We start from the raw sequence: 13,046 nt of genomic DNA on the forward strand, positions 1-13,046 counted from the left end.
TTTATCGAAAAAGCGATAAGGTTTTAGCGGAAGAAGCCATATTATTCAGTAAGTGGACATCTTTATTCAAATCTAAGTGCATTGGAACAATCAGTTTATAAAATTACAGAAAAAAAATGTTTCACCAGCACATGGATGGTTATGTCATAGTATGTGCAAATGCTTTACTATATATGACGTCGCCAATCGCATACAGGTTAGAAGGTATTAAATGCCTCCACTACTATTTTCTATGTAAAAACAACAATGTATAACATTTTTATCAGCATTTCTAGCGAGACAGGTCAGTCTTTGGCAAAAAACAAATGACTGAGACATGTGATGAAAACGCTAAATATTGCGTAGGTAGAATCAGGAAATACCTACTTTCACTTTCACTTTCATTTTACTTTAAACAATTGAAGCAAAATCATCCGCAGGCATTCCTTCAATAAAGCTTTTATCTTGCATGAAAATGGCTTTTACTAGGCGAGAAAAATACACTACGTATTGATATGGACTACATTCGAATGGGCCAGGAGGCTTTTTGGCATTTTGTGTGCACATGTTAAGTCATCAAAATTTTACATGCACATTTTCATAAAAATAAAAGATGACTAAAATTTAAATGGTAACAATAAAGTCAATAATTTTGTCAAAATTATGTTCTAAATATCCATGAGAACATATGCAAGTAAAATGATGTACATTTCACTACCTGTATTATGCCTTTATTCGATATTTTTCCTTGGCCAAAATGACAAAATTTTGCAATTTTAGGTGCAGTCAAACTCATTTATATATTCAATACATGTAAAAAATAATTACAGCCAATTGTAAAGCAGACCGTGAAGATGAAAGTTTTATAGGGCATTATTTTGAAATTTTACCTGGTTACTGAATTATACACCATCAATTTATCCAATTTGTTTTATCTGTTCACACATTATTTACATGTATTAAGGGGACGCATATTGCTACATTCACAGTTCATACAGCAATGCGGAAGGGGTGCATATTCAAGAAATCGATGGTGGGAACATAAAAAACATATTCCTAAACTGATATAATACTGATGGACACCTGTAATATTCAGTATTTTGTGGATAAGGATGTGGTACTATGAATGTAATAGGAAAACAGAGGTCTTTGTGAAAGTACATTCAACACAAAATATTAAGCTTTTGTATAAGGAAAAAACAGGTTTTTTACAATAACAGTGTTCCAAATAATGTTGAAGGGATGAGATTTTCTTTCTAACACACCAGGTTTGCTTAAACATGTAAAAATTTAACGCCACGTCAGTTCATCTCGGGATGGACGCCATATTTCTCATTGATAAAAAATGTAAACAAAAAAATCAGAGTGGGATTAGCATTGCAAGGACATAAAATGACATTCTACACAATGAATACCTTAGAACAGATATCTAAGATGCTACACAGGTCAGGCGGGTTAAATGCATAATGTCGATCACTTGAAATTCATCTTGAAAATGTGGTTAATTTTAGTTTGTTTACATCGTTTTTAATTTTCCCACGACTTCTCGGCGATTCACTGCAAATATATTACTGCGCCGGACGAAAGGTAACTCTAATAAACAACGGGAGACAACTTAGGTGTCAGCACGTGTACGATTTTTAAAAAAATCGTGTCGATGATTATAATTTCTTATCAAATAATGAATCCTATTCAGATATTCGTCTTTAATATTACAAAATTATTCATTTCTGTGGACATTTGTCAAAAAATATTACTTACAGTGGACTACTTTGCGCATCAAACTGGTTTCCGCTTCAGTTGTGAGGCACTTCCGTTATACTTTTTGACAACAATAACAAAACACGAAATGAATCAATAAAGTCACTTATAAACCGACTGCTACTTAAATCAGTGTAAGTAAAGTTGTTGTTACAAAATTATACATGTTCGTTACGTTATGAGATAAAGTTTATCTTGAACTGCATAATCCATTAATTACGTTTAGATGATATTGCATTTACAACTTATTTGACCCCATTTTTTTACGTGAATGACAGCATTCTCGTGCAAACAGAGTTATGAAAAGTATGGTGGAGAATTCAAGGACAAATTATAAATGACATTAAAGTGAGGATAACTGTATATTCGTCCAGTTTTGATCATTGACATGCCTGCTGTGTATTAGTAACTTTTGTGAACAAGATTAAAATGTTACTTTTGCACATATACACATTGATTCGACCTCTCAACCAAATTTCATACCTTATTTTAGGGATTTTTAAGACAATACATTTTCAAAAGTTTGTTGAATGTGTTTTGATATTTAAGTGCATTGTAGTTCATGAATACCAAGTTAAAAATTAATAATGGCAACATTTCTAGGCCCTTATTGTAAGCCACTAGACTTCTGTAACGATAAATGTTTAATGTGTTAAGGGGAATATACTCTTTTAGTTTTGGAATGTGGCATTCCTTGACCACCGTATCTTTTCTTATGCACTACTTTGTAAACAAACTAAATAATGTGTTTTAGCTCACATATGCGAAATGAAAAGCAAGACAGTGAACTTATTTCACATTCTTTCTTTAAATTAGAATCTGTAGGACATTGATAAATGTTTGGACAAGGTGAAGCACTATTATTTTCGCACCAAAAAGTCTTAATTGTTGACTTTGAATGTACACAATTAGTCTTATGTAATTCAACATTAACTTTCTTCTTTCAGTTTTCTCATTTTTATTTTAGTGAGCAATCATTTGTGTACTTATAATAGTTGAAACAGTATCCATTTCATGTACCAAAACCTTGTACTTTTTTGCAGGTAAATTTTATCATACCCCACCCACTTTTTTCTAATTTCAAAGTATGCGTCCCCTTAAGGAATATACTCTTTTAGTTTTGGAATGTGGCATTCCTTGACCACCGTATCTTTTCTTATGCACTACTTTGTAAACAAACTAAATAATGTGTTTTAGCTCACATATGCGAAATGAAAAGCAAGACAGTGAACTTATTTCACATTCTTTCTTTAAATTAGAATCTGTAGGACATTGATAAATGTTTGGACAAAGTGAAGCACTATTATTTTCGCACCAAAAAGTCTTAATTGTTGACTTTGAATGTACACAAGAAGTCTTATGTAATTCAACAATAACTTTCTTGTTTCAGTTTTTCTCATTTTTATTTTAGTGAGCAATCCTTTGTGTACTTATAACAGTTGAAACAGTATTCATTTCATTTACCAAAACCTTGTACTTTTTTGCAGGTAAATTTTATAATACCCCACCCACTTTTTTCTAATTTCAAAGTATGCGTCCCCTTAATCAGGTGATATTATAGACATGTGTACTGGGATACCTAGTTTGTAGTATACATATTGTACTTCGAAAAAAAACTGATTTTTTTCTTTGTAATATGTGTTATATGGAGTTGGAGTGCATGTAATATTTCAATATTTTGGGGTAAACTTTCGGTCTAAACGAGACTCAAACATTTGTACTATAAACAGAGAAACAGACTTCAATCTGGAAGGAAACTGATGTAAAAGCTAGCCCGTCAGTATCAGTATGGGAGGAGCTTAATCATGAGGAAGAATTGACCTCATGACCGATATTGCAGAAAAATCGATATCAGGGGAGACAACAGCTATATGGTATTGGTAACAGGTGACCGGTATTGCGATGTCGATATCTATTGCCTCCGGGTATTGTCACCTGGATGTTTATTTCAATATCAAGTGTAATAAAAGAGAAGGTTTTTCATAAGATAATTAAACAAGCTTAATTGAAATGTCACTGGAGTTACAAACTATGGAAAAGGGATTTTTCATTAGAAATAAAACAAGTCATTTTTATCAAAAGAATGTTTAATATGTAATTTTGCTATCTGTAAACCATTTAGATTCAAGTTAAAGGCCAATATCGATGAAGTCTTTTTTTTTTTTTCATTTTCAACCAAATCTGAAATGCAAATGACCCTTAATCTCTAGAAAAAAGGAGGTTCGTACCCCTAGACATTTCCTTTTATATTTATATAGCACTAGCATTGATATTTTTACGGCGTCTCCCATCTATAAAATTCGCTGTCGTTGAAAAATAAAATCTGACATATATATTTAAGAAATATGATCTGATTTTACATTTGTTTTAAATAACGCTGTCTTTAAGTATAATATGTGTAAAAGACCTAAGTACCACCGCCCCGCCCCCTTCCCCCCCCCCCCCCACCCCGCAAAAAAAATATCGAACTATGTTTTATAAGATTTTATAACTTTTACGGCCATAACACAATTCTGTCAAGTCACAAAATACAAATAAACTTGACGAATATATTTTAGAATTGACATTTGAAAATTGTCTGATTGATATGTATTATACCTGCTGCCACTACCACATCCATTCTTATGTCACAAAAATACATACGTAAGTTTTTTTGTTTTTTTTTTTTTTGTTTTTTTTAAACAGCTGTTTACAATTTATAATTACACAGGTGTAGGTTTTGAATTTTTTATTCTGGAATGGTTGAACATCATACGTATATCAATTCAGTAAAACATATTGGCAAAATAGGAAGTTTAATGAATCGAAAATTATGGTATGTTTGTAAAATTTAAAAAAAAAAAGAAAAGACAGTGGCAATCAGCGTGGTACAGGTATTTTGCCGTATTCAAGCAGACATTATTCATTTTAATACAACTACACATATTCCACCAATATATGAAAACTGTTTGCAAAATAAACAAGAGGGCCAAGATGGCCCTAGGTCGCTCACCTGAGAAACACACCATAAAACACACCATAACAGTGTAAACATGTTTGACCTAATGATTTCATGGAAAAAAATTTTCTGACTAATTATTAAAATTGGAGCAAAAAAATCTTGAGTATAAGTATTTTCTTTGATTTGACCTAGTGACCTTGTTTTTGACCCCAGACTACCCATATTCGAACTTGACCTAGATTTCATCAAGCCAACCATTCTGACCAAATTTTATGAAATCCAGTGTAAAATGCAGTCTCTACTGCATACACACGGTTTTTCCTTGATTTGACTTAGTGACCTAGTTTGTAAACCCAGATGACCCATATTCGAACTTGACCTAGATTACATCAAGGCAATCATTCTGACCAAATTTCATGAAGATTAATTGAAAAATACAGCCTCTATCGCATACAGAAGGGTTTTCTTTGATTTGACCTAGTGACCTACTTTTTGAGTTCAATGACTCATAATCAAACTCAACGTAGATTTTATCAAGGCAATCATTCTGAGGAAATTTCATGAATATCAATTGAAAAATACAGCCTCTATCGCATACATAAGATTTTTGTTTAATTTGACCTAGTGACCTAGTTTTTGACCTCAGATGACCCATATTCAAATTCGACCTAGATTTCATTAAGGCAATCATCCTGACCAAATTTCATAAAAATCAATTGAAAAAAAAACAGTCTCTATCGCATACACAAGATTTTTCTTTAATTTGACCTAGTGACCTAGTTTTTGACCTAAGATAACCCACATTCAAACTCGACCTAGATTTAATCAAGGCAATCATTCTGACTTAATTTCAGGAAGATCAATTGAAAAATACAGCCTCTATCGCATACACAAGGTTTTTCTTAGATTTAACCTAGTGACCTACTTTTTGACCCTAGATGACCCATATTCAAAATTGACCTATATTTGATCAATACAATCGTTCTGACCAAATGTCATGAAGATCAACTGAAAAATACAGCCTCTATCGCATACACAAGGTTTTTCTTTGATTTGACCTAGTGACCTAGTTTTTGACCCGAGATGACCCATTTTCGAACTCGACCTAGATTTCATCAAGGCAATCATTCTGACCAATGTTCATGAAGATCATTGAAAAATACAGCCTCTATCGCATACACAAGGTTTTTCTTTGATTTGACTTAGTGACCTAGTTTTTGACCCGGGATGACCCATTTTCAAACTTGGCCTAGATTTCATCAAGGTTATTATTCTGACCAATATTCATGAAGATGAATTGAAAAATACAGCCTCTATCGCATACACAAGGTTTTTCTTCGATTTGACCTAGTGACCTAGTTTATGACCCGAGTTGACCCATTTTCAAACCCAGCCTAGATTTCATCAAGGTTATCATTCTGACCAATATTCATGAAGATTAATTGAAAAATACAGCCTCTATCGCATACACAAGGTTTTCCTTTGATTTGACCTAGTGACCTAGTTTTTGACCAAAGAATACCCATTTTTGAACTCGGCCTAGATTTCATCAAGGTTATCATTCTGACCAATATTCATGAAGATTAATTGAAAAATACAGCCTCTATCGCATACACAAGGTTTTTCTTTGATTTGACCTAGTGACCTAGTTTTTGACCCCAGATGACCCATTTTCGAACTCGGCCTAGATTTCATCAAGATAATCATTCTGACCAAATTTCACGAAGATCAGTTGAAAAATACAGCCTCTATCGCATACACAAGCTAAATGTTGACAGACAAACAGACGACAGACAGACGACAGACGACAGACAGACGACGGACGCCGGACATCGAGCGATCAGAAAAACTCACATTGCTCAGGTGAGCTAAAAATATGCGAAAGATTACAATCGCATGATAATTATACCTTGTAATTACAAAAAGAAAATACCCGTAATCATTCAAAACGCAATTATAGCCTTATCAGTGTTATAAACGTCTGTGTTGTTTTAGAGGTAATTGACACGTTTTATTACAGGTCCAATAAAAAGGATTTATGCGTGATGCATACAACATTTTATTACTTCTGTAAACTATCATTCAGTATTAGAAATTGGTTTCATGTAAAATTATCTTGAATTGAACGAATGTAGGACAAAAACCCACCCGGACAGGTCTGATATCAAATTAAAATATCAGGCAAGTGATATCAGGCACTTTGCATAGTGGCTGCATGATAAGTCATCATATGCTGCTATGCTGATGATAATTTGATCAACTGTTAAGGCTTTAGTGCAATTTTCAAGAGAAAAATACTCGGCCTGAAAATATTAACTGATACCAAGTTGTGACTGTGGCGGTGCCTTAATAAATTTCCTTTTTTTCACAATCGAACGAAGATTTATTAAAAATGGCTTTAATCATTTTTTTCCTTCTCAACCAAGTAATTTTACTTCTTTACAAGAAGGCGGGTATTTGTTTTATGATATATCATGAACCCTGTGGTCAAACTGACTGTCTACATATGTATTGTCAAGCTACATCTTTTGTTGCTTTGTTAAACGAGAGGGCCAAGATGGCCCTAGGTCGCTCACCTAAGAAACACACCATAACAGTGTAAAACATGTTTGACCTAGTGATTTCATGGAAACAAATATTCTGACCAATTTTCATTAAGATTGGACCAAAAAATTGGTCTCTTGCGATAAAACAAGCATTTTCTTAGATATGACCTAGTTTTTGACCCTAGATGACCCATGTTCAAACTCGACCTAGATTTTATCAAGGCAATCATTCTGACCAAAATTCATGAAGATCAATTGAAAAATACAGCCTCTATCACATACACAAGTGTTTTCTTTGATTCGACCAAGTGACCTAATTTTTGACCTAAGATGACCCATATTCAAATTCGACCTAGATTTCATTAAGGCAATCATCCTGACCAAATTTCATAAAAATCAATTGAAAAAACAGTCTCTATCGCATACACAAGATTTTTCTTTAATTTGACCTAGTGACCTAGTTTTTGACCTAAGATAACCCACATTCAAACTCGGTATAGATTTCATCAAGGCAATCACTCTGACCAAATTTCATGAAGATCAATTGAAAACTACATCCTCTATTGCATACACAATGTTTTTCTTCGATTTGACCTAGTGACCTAGTTTTTGACCCCAGATGACCCATTTTCGAACTCGGCCTAGATTTTATCAAGGTAATCATTCTGGCTAAATTTCATGAAGATCAGTTGAAAAATACAGCCTCTATCACATATACAAGGTTTTTCCTGGATTTGACCTGGTGACCTAGTTTTTGACCCGAGATGACCCATTTTCGAACTCGGCCTAGTTTTCATCAAGGCAATCATTCTGATCAATATTCATGAAGATCAATTGAAAAATACAGCCTCTATCGCATACACAAGTTTTTTCTTTGATTTGACCTAGTGACCTAGTTTTTGACCCCAGATGACCCATTTTCGAACTCGGCCTAGATTTCATCAAGGTTATCATTCTGACCAATATTCATAAAGAATAATTGAAAAATACAGCCTCTATCGCATACACAAGGTTTTTATTTGATTTGACCTAGTGACCTAGTTTTTGAACCGAGATGACCCATTTTCGAACTCGGCCAAGATTTCATCAAGGCAATCATTCTGACCAACATTCATGAAGATCAATTGAAAAATACAGCCTCTATCGCATACACAAGGTTTTTCTTTGATTTGACCTAGTGACCTAGTTTCTGACCCGAGATGACCCATTTTCGAACTCGGCCTAGATTTCATCAAGGTTATTATTCTGACCAATATTCATGAAGATTAATTGAAAAATACAGCCTCTATCGCATACACAAGCTAAATGTTGACAGACGACAGACGACAGACAGACGACGGACGCCGGACATCAAGCGATCAGAAAAACTCACCTGAGCTAAAAATACGACTGTATTACTTCGACATTCATAAGTGTGCTATATTCTGATAAATACATATATTGCATCATACTTTTACTTCTTCTTGGCTTAAAAATAAAAGTATAACAACAGATATAGCTATAAATTGTGCTTATACCTGATGTGCGGGTTACAAAATTTTATAGACATGAAAATTTCCTTTATGGCCACAACATACCACACCTGTTCAATATACATACTTTAGTTAAAGTCCTTTTATGGTATAATGTGACAGCGACGTTGCAAGAATAGGCGAAGCAAGAATTGGATAACGGATTTACATAATGATATTAGTTTATTACTCTCCGTCATTCTGGCATTATTCAAAATGCAATATATATCGTTTTCCAGTTCTAGGCCATTGTGACCACTTTCGACCCAAACATCGATCTCAGGAGTTTGGTTTCCCGGCATTTACGGATATTTTAAAGAACCGACGCGGGCAAATAAAGCAGCTGGTAAAATTTTACAGGAATCCCATGAACAATTAAATTCAAACGGAGAACAGGTTTTGTGGTTTTCTGCAAGAGTGTAATGACATTTTTTTCTTAAATTTACGCGTACGAATGGTATCGTCAGCAGATTCCTACAAAATGTGATCAGTATTAAAATGAAACAAACTTACGAGAAAAACTGAAATCTCATTTTTATTTACGTACATCTACAAGTTTCTACACTGACCTCGGTCTTGCAAGAACCACCAGCCCCCTGCCTGAGGAGAATCAGATTCGAAAGTGAGACATTTATGTTAAATTTCCGTTTTCAGTCCATCTTTGTTCATTTACTTGCAAAAGAGCCAAAAAAATGTGTTTAAACCCAAAATGTTATTTTCACTTCTGTCAAAGATGAATTCACAGTGGAAGTAAGACTGAGGACGAAATTCGAAAAAAATACGTGTATTGTTATCGTGACAATGAAACAGCGCGGTAACCCCTTTGTCCCGGGTAGTCAGACAATGAAACAGCGCTGTAACCCCTTTGTCCCGGGTAGTCAGACAATGAAACAGCGTGGTAACCACTTTGTCCCGGGTAGTCAGACAATGAAACAGCGCGGTAACCACTTTGTCCCGGGTAGTCAGACAATGAAACAGCGCGGTAACCACTTTGTCCTTGGTAGTCATTGAGCCGTCAACTCTTTATGAATAGACTTGTATTTTCAACAATCATTACATAACTATTTTGATATCTGATCAGATAGAAAACTACGTCGATCGAACTGGACAGACTATCTCATTTTAGTATAACCAATAATTAACGATACACAGTTCGTTGTCAATATTTCATGTAGGTGATACCTGTCTAAAAGTTTGTTCATCGTAGATTTTCGATTTTGTCACATTTTAGCGCAATTGTACTCGCCCCGGCGTCGGCGTGAACTTTCATGGTTAAAATTTTTCGGCAATCTTTGTTTTCCTTTGTTACGTATAGGAAGGATATCGACCGAGTACGAGGTCTTTCACTGTAGGAAAGACCTGCGCACGGGCTTCTCGAAACACCTCGAGCGTGAACACCGAGAGCGCGAAGCGCTCGAGGTGTTTCGAGAAGCCCGTGCGCAGGTCTTTCCTACAGAGAAAGGCCGATGTACAAGGTTGATAGCCGACTTACATATCGTCTTTCCTTCTCAAAATGTCCAGCGGTTACGATGCTGGCGAAATTGTATCGCAGGCATAAAATCTATATAATGAACTTGAAGACAGAAAGATTTTCCTGATACAGAACACATACATGTAAGGAATTTATGTTACTTTTAGAAAATTACGTTTATTCGTAGAAGTTATGGCGTAATAATCTTTCTCGTACTTCAGTTTATATAGGTGTTGGAAGTGGAAATAGTGTACATGTAAGGCCGGGAAGGTATTTTACCTGAAAGATTTATGCAGGATAATTATCGCCAGCATACCAAAACAGTACTTCGATATCGTTAGACAATATGAAACCCCGGAAAAGGAAACATACTTTCATTTTTGTAGACGGAAAATTATGCAGAAAGCATTGTCAAACTGTTTTAAAAACCTTTTACTTAAAGCGTCCATGAAGAAACTTGATAAAATTTGACAGGTCACTTAAATCCGTCCGTCCGGATCCATATCTAGGAAGTGGTTCGGAATATTTAAAACTTCATATACATGTTCACCACTATAGGGAAATGGGACCCGTCAATTTTCAGTCGGACTGCTCAAGTAATACCGGAATTATGCCTCTTAGTAGGTTCTAGTGTTAACTATATATCGGGAACTATAAATATGGCAATTTCTGCTTCTTATCCTGTGCGGATTTTTATTAACTTATTGCGCTTTAACTTTTTAAAAATCCACTATTTGTACATTACAAATAACCTATTGGTAGAATTTCATTAAACTTCTTGCATTTTTTTCCATAAACATTTATTATCAACATGTGAAGCTGTGTACCCACACTCGGTCACCCCAACGCCCTGGTCACACCTCTTCCCCTTCCAACCCCACAGTCTTAACCTTTTTCTTTTTTTCTTTTTTTTTTGATACTTAAACGTTCCATGAATATTTATCAACATGCAATGTATTTATTACATTTATTAAACATGTGAAGTTTTGTACCCCCCCCCACGCCCACTCCCCACACACACGCCTAAAATATAAAACGAATTCAAATCTTCCATAAATATTTATCAACATATGAAATTGTTCTAAAAGGTAAGCCTGTTACAGTAATTAAAATTTTATTTAAAATAATTTCATTAGTCAGGATCAACTCAGCATACATGTATTATGTACACTTGAAACATTCGTTTTTTTTTGTTGTTTTTTTTTTTTGTAAAATTGATCCTGACTAAATAAATTCTTTGCATCCTTAACTATTTGCCGGATATATTTCTTTGCAATTCCTCACCACAAATCAATTTTGCGGGTGATACCAATATGCTTGCTAAAATCTGTGTTGCTTAAGATTCAATTGACTGAAAATAACGTTTTGAGTGGAATATGTTGGGAACTGGTGAATTGTATAACTTTTTAGTCTGCCTCAGTGGTAGAGTGGTAATTCTTTACTTTGACTTATTATTTTGATTTCACATACATATTTTTTCCTCTCATCTTTTATGGCTTTATGTGGAAATTAGGATTTTTCTAATCTTAATCATCATGCATACATGTAAAGTGCATTCAATAAAAAAAAATATGCATGGTTTTCTTGAAAAAATTTGTTTATTTAAACCACTGACTATTTTATTAGGTAATCATGAAAAAAAAATCACCATAAAAAGCAGGTTATTGAAACATATTTATGCGTTTGATAGATGCTATTTCATGACTTTTCACGTGCTCAGGTCTGGGTCAGAACAGCTGGACCTCTGCACGAGAATTCTTTTGTTCAAAGGTCGTTCAGAAAAATATAGGCCTCTGTCTAACAAAAGAAGAGGTAGATAATATTGCTTATATCTTACTGTAACTTCACGTTAACATTGTTCAGCATGCAAACAAAGTATGTGCATGGGCTTGGCCCATTATACCCAAGGTCAAGGTCACCACAGTGTTATACTTCGGTTATTTTCAAGGTTAAAGTTTTTCGGCAACCTTTTTTTTCCCTGTCATTATCTTTGTTACTATTGTTATATCTTACTGTAAGTTCACATAAACATTGTCCAGCATACAAAGTATGTGCAGGGGCTGGGCCTATTTTACCAAAGGTCAAGGTCACCAAGGTGGTATACTTAGGTTATTTTTAAGATTAAAGTTTTTCGGCAACCTTTGTTTGTCTGTCATATCTTTGTTACTACTGCTTATATCTTACTGTAAGTGTACATAAACATTGTCCAGCATACAAACAAAGTATGTGTAGGGGCTAGGCCCATTATACCCAAGGTCAAGGTCACCAAATTGTTATACTTAGGTTATTTGTAAGGTTAAAGTTTTTCGGCAACCTTTGTTTTTCTGTCATATCTTTGTTACTATTGCCTATACCTTAGTGTATCGTCACATGAACATTGTCCAGAATACAAAGTATGTGCAGTGGCCGGGCCCATTTTACCCAAGGTCAAGGTCATCAAACTGTTATACTTGGAATTATTTTCATGTTAAAATTTTTTCGAAAGCTTCGTTTATAGACGTATCTTTGGTACTTTTAAAGATAATGACTTGAAACTAAAAATATTTCTTTATAATTATCATCTGCATGTCTGGTTACAATCCCCATAACTCTAATCGTATTTTGACAGAATTAGGCCCCCTTCATACTTAATATTTTTTTTTGGCAATCTTCGTTTTCTGGATATAACTTTAGTACAATATAAGATAAAGACTTGAAACTTTAATGTATCTTTATCATCATCATCTGTATGTTTTGTAACAATCCCCATAACTCTGATTTGTATTTTTGACCAAATTATGCCCCTTTCATACTTAAATTGTTCCACAAACTTCGTTTTCTGGACATAACTTTGGCAC

Source organism: Mercenaria mercenaria, chromosome 2 (genome assembly GCF_021730395.1).
Source record: "Mercenaria mercenaria strain notata chromosome 2, MADL_Memer_1, whole genome shotgun sequence".
NCBI classification, from domain to species: Eukaryota; Metazoa; Mollusca; class Bivalvia; order Venerida; family Veneridae; genus Mercenaria; species Mercenaria mercenaria.